Below are 8074 nucleotides of genomic sequence, written 5' to 3' on the forward strand. Positions count from 1 at the left end.
GGAAAATATAGTCTAGCTGTGTGCCCAGGAGAAAAAGGAAAGCAATCTGATGGAAAACCAGTCATTCTTTACTGCAGAAATGAGTAAACAGAGGCACAGAAGTGTCTCATATCTATAGTCTAAGTTGCCCTGAAAATTGATATATTCTCAATAACTCAGTATCCCCACCATCCTTTCTATTCTACAGCTCTTGGCATCCACAAAGCACATAAAAACCATTGTTTTACTTACTTCTCGCAATCTTATGAGCTGGACAGAGTAAGGATTATCTCCCATTCTGCAGATTAAGAAATAAATTGCAAACAACTGGATTCTTTAGATCATCCAGGTAGTGAGGAACAGAGGTCAGACCCAAATCTGAGTTTTATGTCACCTTAAGAATTCTTTCTAACAATGCTGTCAACCGCCAGGCGGGTGAGAATTCACTGGACAGATGGGGGCTTGTCTTTAGCCACGGGGACCTGATATGTTTGGCAGGGGACTGGGATAAGCAGATAAGGGCACAAGGATTGTCAGGTAAGCAGCCTCTGTTCTACAAGTAGAAGATGGTCATGTCCTGAAGAGGACGGTTCTTGGGATATGAGGCATTCTCATTCAAGGTATGTGTGTTCTTCTTCAACTCCCCCCACACTGGGCAAGCTCACAGAAAGTGTCTGGCCTCACCCTCTCCCCAGCTCTGTGACTTTCACAGGCTTTGTACCATCAGCTCTCAACTCCAGTGACAATTGTTCAGGGAAAGGAGAGAGAACTGCCACCCAAATCTTATCTACCAGTTGAATTGCCTTATAAGTTGAGCAAACTTGTCTTGAGGACTTTTTCCTAATATAATTGAGTTATCTTAGAAGTTGTCTCTCTCTCTTTTAAGCTCATCACTATTAATGGAAAAAAGGGAGGCTAGCCAGGAACAGGAAAAAACCTTTTTGGGGTCTGGAATCCACCAGTGAACAGCTCATAATGTGAATAATCTTTATCTAGTCTATATAAACATTTGCCTAACAGAGGCATTTGCTCAGCCCCTTAAGTTCTCTTCTGCCCCTGTAAACAAGAGGTAAGAAGCTGGAATCATTGAACCTGAAGAAGTTGCAATCTATAGTTTTCTTGCTCTGAATGGTGGGCATGCGGCGAGAGATAAATGAACTATTGAAGATAGTCGAGAAGGAATTCTCTTGCATGGCCAATCTTTATGTTATTGTATTTTCTGTTCACATTTATTTTCTTCTCCAAGCTTCAAATGAAAGTCATTAGAGGAAGAGATTTCATCACTGTGTGTAGGTCAGAGGCCAATTGACTTTCTGCTACATTCCTTTTTTTGGCAGTCAGCTAACAGACGCCAGTTTGGGGGCGTGTGCTAAGACATGATTTGAGACCAGGCTCTGGGAAGAAAACTGACTTCCTTTATGCTTATCAGTGATTTATTGCTACTTGAACCAGAACTAGCTTGCTTGCAAAGCTATACTTACAGCCAGGCCATTGAGTCTGACAGGGCCAAAGCTAAAATTATTGATGAAAGACTAAGGACCACATGTGAGAAGTTTATTCTTTTGCTGTGATTTCTAGATGTGCGTGCAAGTGGCTCACACAGAACATTTACACCCTGCAGCTTTCTCTAGTCAAAGACACAAGCACTTTAGGCCTGCATGTGGAGTGCAGTACAAAGAATTCCCAGTTTTCTTTCCTCCCATTAAAGAGAAATCTTACAGACATTTTCATTCTTGTAAGATACCTTCACAGGAATTCAATTATGTGGTACTAGGAGTCCACTCTGCTCATAAAGATTCTGGGAGAGCCAGGGAAACAGCATGGTCCTTGTCTCTAAATGTAGAAAAGAAAAAGCTTAAAGTTTTCAGTGATTTTCTTGAATTCATTTCGTTGGGAAGAGATGATCACAAGCTAGACCAGAGTTTTCAAGGCCTAAAGAGCTTCCCAATGCTTTTGAGCTTTGGCATAACCCCGTCCTAGTTCATTCATTCATCCACTTGCTTAGTAATCCATACTGTTTGAGAGCTGCCATTTACTATTTGCCAGCTGTGTTGCAAAATGCTTTATATGCATTGCGTTACTTAATCCTCACACAGCAACACAGAGGGTGATGATGGCACCGATGCTCAATGTAGAGAGTAGTCGCAAGAGAGGCAGATTTGAGCTGTTTGACTCCGAAATCCATACTCCAAACCAGCAGAAAGCACTGCCTATTTTGTCAAACTGAAGCAAAAACTTTCAACTTCTCTTGGGTTGGTGACATATTTTCTCAAATAACAGAATTTTTGAATTTTCTTTAAGGGATTTTAAGATTTAAAATGGCACTAAATAAGTCAGAAGTCATTTAGCTACCAATACTAGATTATTTCACTGTGTCACAGGTTCTAATAAGAGTACAGTTATCGTACTATTCACCTGGCAAATCATCACCCCTGGGGTCAGTTACTGTTTAAACAGAAGGATTTTTACTCTGACCAAGAGACCAAATTCACACATACTCCAAAAAGCACTGGACTTTCTTTGATGTTGCCTTGTCCTGCTGTATCTTGTATCTCTGGAGTAAATTATGCCTTGCACAACACGTAGCTACACAACAGATACAGCACAATGTTCCTACTGATGGTCATCATTGTTACAGGATATATTTTTATTTTATTTTATTTTTTTAAATATATTTTTAGTTATAACAAAACATTTTATTATATGAAATGTGATAGCCTGCCTAAGAATGTAGGCGTGTGCTCCTGTAGACCAAATAAAAAACACTGGTCTGAGGTTCAACTGAAGTCAACCAGGTGAGCTCTGCTCCTTGTTTTATAGTGCAAACAACTGGGTGAAATGCCCAACTACTTTCATTTTAAAATGGCCCTCATCAAAGCAATGGTCTTACCAAACAAGTAAAAAAGCCCAAGTTTAATATCTGAATTTGCTTAGTGGAGAGGCGAGACATTTCTTTGTATGCCTTACATTGTCTCTCCATGTATTTATATAGGTTTATACTCTGAGTATGTGTGGCTATGTTCATGTCATTCATACACCACACTAGCATGCATTTTAGTGTGTTCTTTACATGTGACTTCCATCTATAGAACCATTTCATCAATTCATGAAGAGAGTAAGAAGTACCTTCATATCTTTGGCATCCCCCTTTCATGATTCATCCTAGTCATGATTTAAAATTCAGTGATCTCTATGAGATTCATGATGATATTGAAGATTGAATGATGTCTTTTTAAAAAGATTTTTTTTAATTTTTTATTTGAGAGAGCAGGGGTGAGGGTGGACAGAAGAAGAAGGAGAGAGAGAAAATCTCAAGTGGACTCCCTGCTGAGTGCAGAGCCTTATTCCAGGCTCAGTCACACAACCCTGAGATCGTGAGCTGAGCCCAAATCCAGGGTCACTTAACTGACTGAACCACCCAGGCACCCCTTGAATGATGTCTTTTAAGGCAACACAGCACAGTGGGATGGTGAAGACTTAAAGACTATATGGCCCTTTAAATTATAGAACCTTGAAATTCTTGTGACCCGGATGGTTTTGTGACATTAAAATTATTTGAAAAACATACTATGCTATAATACTGTAAATATATATATTATATATAATATATTGCTACATATATTATTATATGTTACTATATATTACATACATATATAATACTCCTCAGAGATTAGGCACTGCAAGCCAAGTGGCTATTTATTTGATAAATATTTACTGAGCGCTACTATGCATCAGGAATTATGCTACGTGGCTGAGATTTGATGATGAACAATGGCATATCTGGCCACTGACCTCCCTGAGCCCAGAGTCTAATGCAGGATAGAGAGAAATAAGCAGAGATTTTCTGTTTAGGACAATACATGCTATGCTAGGGGTAAAGTAGAATATTGCAGAAGCACAGAGGAGATATATCTAACCCACTGGAAGGTGGGAAGGTTGGAGGCATTAGGATAGATTTTTGGGGAGATGTGATCTCTAGGTTTCAACCTAATAAATGAATAAGAGTTACTTAGGTTGCAAAAGATGGAAGTGTGTTCTAAGGTATCAGAACAGCACATTTGCAGCACATTTGGAGGACCAAAGATAAGGGATCCAACTAAAGGACATTTGAGAAAATAAAAGATATTTAGTAGGTGAAAATATGGCTGCGAAAAACATACATGTGAATGTTTATAGTAGCTTTATTCATAATCACTAAAACTAAAAAGTAACCAAAAGGTCTTTCAATAAGAGAATAGATAACACACTCTGGTATATCCATATACTGTATATTACATGACAATAAAAAGAAATGAACTAATAAGCCATAAGAAGACCTAGAGGAACCTTAAATTCAAGCCAAAGAAGCCACATAGCATATGTTCTAACTACGTGACATTCTGAAAAAAGTGAAAATACAGAGATAGCAGAAGATCATTGGTTTCCAGGAGCTCAAAGGAAGGGAAGGATGAATGGGATTCTTAGGTCAGTGAATCTACTCTGTATAATAATTAAATGGTGGATACATGTCTTTGTACATTTGCCAAAACCCACAGAATATACAGCACAGTGAACCCTAATGTAAACTGTAGACTTTAATTAATACCAACCTATCAAAATTGGTTCATCAGATACAAAGGTGAACCACACTAATGCAAAATGTTAATAACAGGAGAGACTCTGTACTGGGGGCAGCAGTTAGGAATATATGGGAACTCTCCGTTCATTCTGCTCAATTTTTCTGTGAACCTAAAATTGTTCTAAAAATTAAGGTCTATGAAGGAAAAAGAAATTCAGTATTGCTGAATTACTGAGCACCAGATAGGGAATATAGGCACTTTGGGGATCATGAAGGGTCCATGAGTCATTAGACTAGACTTAAAAAGCAACAGAAACCATTAGGTAGAACAGTGATGGGACCAGATATGCCATGTAAAAGGACAGCCCTGGGCACCTGGGTAGTTCAGTAGGTTAAGTGTCTGCCTTCAGCTCAGGTCATGATCCCAGGGTCCTGGGATTGAGGCTGCATCAGGCTCCCTGCTCAGTGGGGAGCCTGCTTCTCCCTCTTCCCACCCTCCCCCCACTCTCTTTCTCTCTCAAATAAATAAATAAATAAATAAATAAATAAATAAATAAATAAATTTGAAAAGAATCTTTAAAAGGATGGCTCTGACTGCAGTAGAGAGGCTGCATTTCCAAAGAGGAAGGAGGAGAGGCAGGGAAGCCAGTTGCTATTGCAGTCAGCAGTGAGAGATACAGGTGGCCTATCCTAGAATCAGGGCAGTAGGGACCGAGCGAAGAGGTGGGACTAAGAGGTGTTTAATCTGGAATAGACTTATCTGTTGGATAAGTTGGGTATAGGAAGAGAGAAAGAGGATTTTGAGCAGATTGTGATAACTGTTTTTAAAATCAATCATAACCACCACATATAAAGTGTAAAAAGCACGTTTGCCAAGGAGGCTTCTAGAGAGGGAGAAAATGTAGGCAAGTTCTTCAATAAGCCATTCGTCCTCCCTGTAACTGCCTGTAACTCAGTGGGTCTTGGTGTGCTTTAGCAGCTGTAGGAAGGCCTTTTCAGAAGCTGCGGTCATCACTGGCAATTATTCCTCTAGCTTTCCATGAAATTTGAAGTATTCTGATAGATGTCAACCAAGTATTGAACAGGTCTTACAGCATTAAAAGATAAGAAAAAGCACTTAGAGCTTCCTTGGGGCATTTATTTGGTCTAATGCTCCTAGCTATGAAAAAAATTGTGGCTCTTGGACAAAATATTAATAGTTAAATGTGACGAAGAGACATGAGAGATCTGTGCCTATTTGTCTTTAAAAGAAAATAACTCATATTTGTGCCTTAATTATAAAAATAATTCATAGGCAAAGTAAGAAAGTGGAAAATACGGAAAAACACAGAGAAGCCACTAAGACTTCATAATACCACTCTTCAGGGACACATGCTCCAATTGCCAGCTTTTCAGGGCTTTTTTTCTATGCACACATGCCTTTTAAAAAAATTTAAGGTTGTGATGTGCTTTTTGTTTTGTGTCTACCCAAACAAACTGAGTTTTTAGGGTAGATTGCAACTGCTGTGCAAAGAGACCCCAAACTATAGCGGTTCCATCAAGATGTAAGCTTTCTTCTCTCTTGTGGATAAGTGCAGAGGTGGACAGGTGTTCTTGGGGTCCCCAGGTAGCTCTGCTCCTGTGGCTGCCTAGGAACCCAGTCTATGCTGTCTTGCTCCCCAGTCCCCCCACCCCAGCCCTCCAAGGACACTGCTGTAGTCCAGGTCTGACAGCACCACATCACATTCCAGCCAAAGGGAAGGAGAAACAGAGTGGATGGAAGGCAAAGAGTCTTCCTCTTTTAAAGTAATGGCTTATTTATTTTCTGTCACTTGTCCTTTGCCAAAATTCAACCCCACAGCTACCCTTAGTTTTCAGGGAGACTGGGAGAAACCGGTCACCCATTGCCCAGCCACATATCTTGCAACACCATAGCATGGGAGAGCTTTTACTGAGTGCAAGGAGGATTAAATATTGAGGATGGTTGCAGCTTCTGTCTCAAGTCCTCTCATCACTCATCTGTGGCCTCCCAACCATACAGAGAACATACTCCTGCCCCCAAGGAGACAACCAGTTACTGAATCCAACTCAAAGTTGAAGAGTTCTGGGTGACATCAAGTCCTCTCCATCAGGGTTGAAGGTGCCTGGAGACTTTTAAGCTAATCGGCATGTTTTCTGGCACCTTCTGCGTACCTACTGTCCAATAGTGGAGTCACACGGCATAGCTGCAATAAACAATTCCTATTTTGGAAAAAGGTGGATGGGAGACGGGGTTGTTATGGTCCTTAAGAATGATGACATCTCACTGAGAAGGAACTGTGACAAGTCTGCCACAGCGAATGACCAAAATTCCTTGGTCTACGGACGCCAGTTCGCCTCTCTGGGAGAAAAATCCTTTGTCCACTGACCTCTCAGAGACTCTTCTTGTCCATTAACTTCTGTGGCCGCGGCTCCAGGGAGTGTGGGAGAGCGTGCCTTCCTTGGGGATGCACCACTTTCCCAGGGGGTGCTTTAGGGATCAGAAAATTACAAGCTTTGGCAGGCCAGGTTTGTGGCATCTTGGATCACATAGCACTTTCAATGTTCTTAGCCATTTTCTGGACTACTTGCTACCAGTCATTTCCATAAACATGTAAGGATAACCAAAGCTCTCTTCTGCATAAATCTTAAGTTTCTGAGCACTCCTTTGCTTACTCATCTCTCTGCTTGGACTATTTTCTTTCTAATTCTTAGCAACTTGGAGGCCCTTGGAAATAACAGGCTCAGATGAGTAGACACTGTGCCTAATTCTGTATTTGCCGGGGGACTGCCTCCTCTGGTCCCTTTAACAGCAGGCTCTGGAGAAAGGTCACAGACACAGTATTATTGCTTTCCGTTTGTAGTCCTGAAGCAGTTCAATTCCCCAGCTCCACGAGGTCAGTTCACACTGTGGTCCGCGGCTCCTGGGCATCCCCACCTGAGCTCTACTTCCCTGTGGCTCCGCTGGCCAGCTGACAAATTCTTGCCAAACTCCTCCTCTCTCTTCCTCACTGCCCACTGGAAAGCCGCAAGGAATTGCCAAAAGAAATCAATATTCTGATTTTTGCCTCAGTTTCCCCCAGAGGTCCAGGCCTGGTAAGAGTGCCAACTGCCTTCAAAGTTATCACAGGGACCAGTTTTGCCAAACGTTCTACTGTGATTTGCTGATTTGCTGTGTTTCCTTGCTCTCTGTTTCGTGATTGTTAAAGGATCGATTGGAAACACAATCAATTTTAACACAATTGTGAAAAGATCGCATACCTGTCAAAGTGATAGTGTTTTTACATCTTTGCTACCCCTGCAGGATACTATTTCTGATACCAGCTTATGTTTTGTTAGGATTCAGACTATGCCCACTCTTGCAAAAGACCCCAAAATGTAGGATTGCAAAACAGATCGAGAACATCTTTATTAAACAGTTTTCATACCCGTGTCTGGATGATTTGCTGAAGAGAGATATACTTAGAAATGGAAATGATAAGTGTGAACACTGTAAAAGACTAACTGCCTTCTAGAAAGATTGTAGGAGTTTGTCATTCC

This window comes from Vulpes vulpes, chromosome 6, assembly GCF_048418805.1.
Source record: "Vulpes vulpes isolate BD-2025 chromosome 6, VulVul3, whole genome shotgun sequence".
NCBI classification, from domain to species: Eukaryota; Metazoa; Chordata; class Mammalia; order Carnivora; family Canidae; genus Vulpes; species Vulpes vulpes.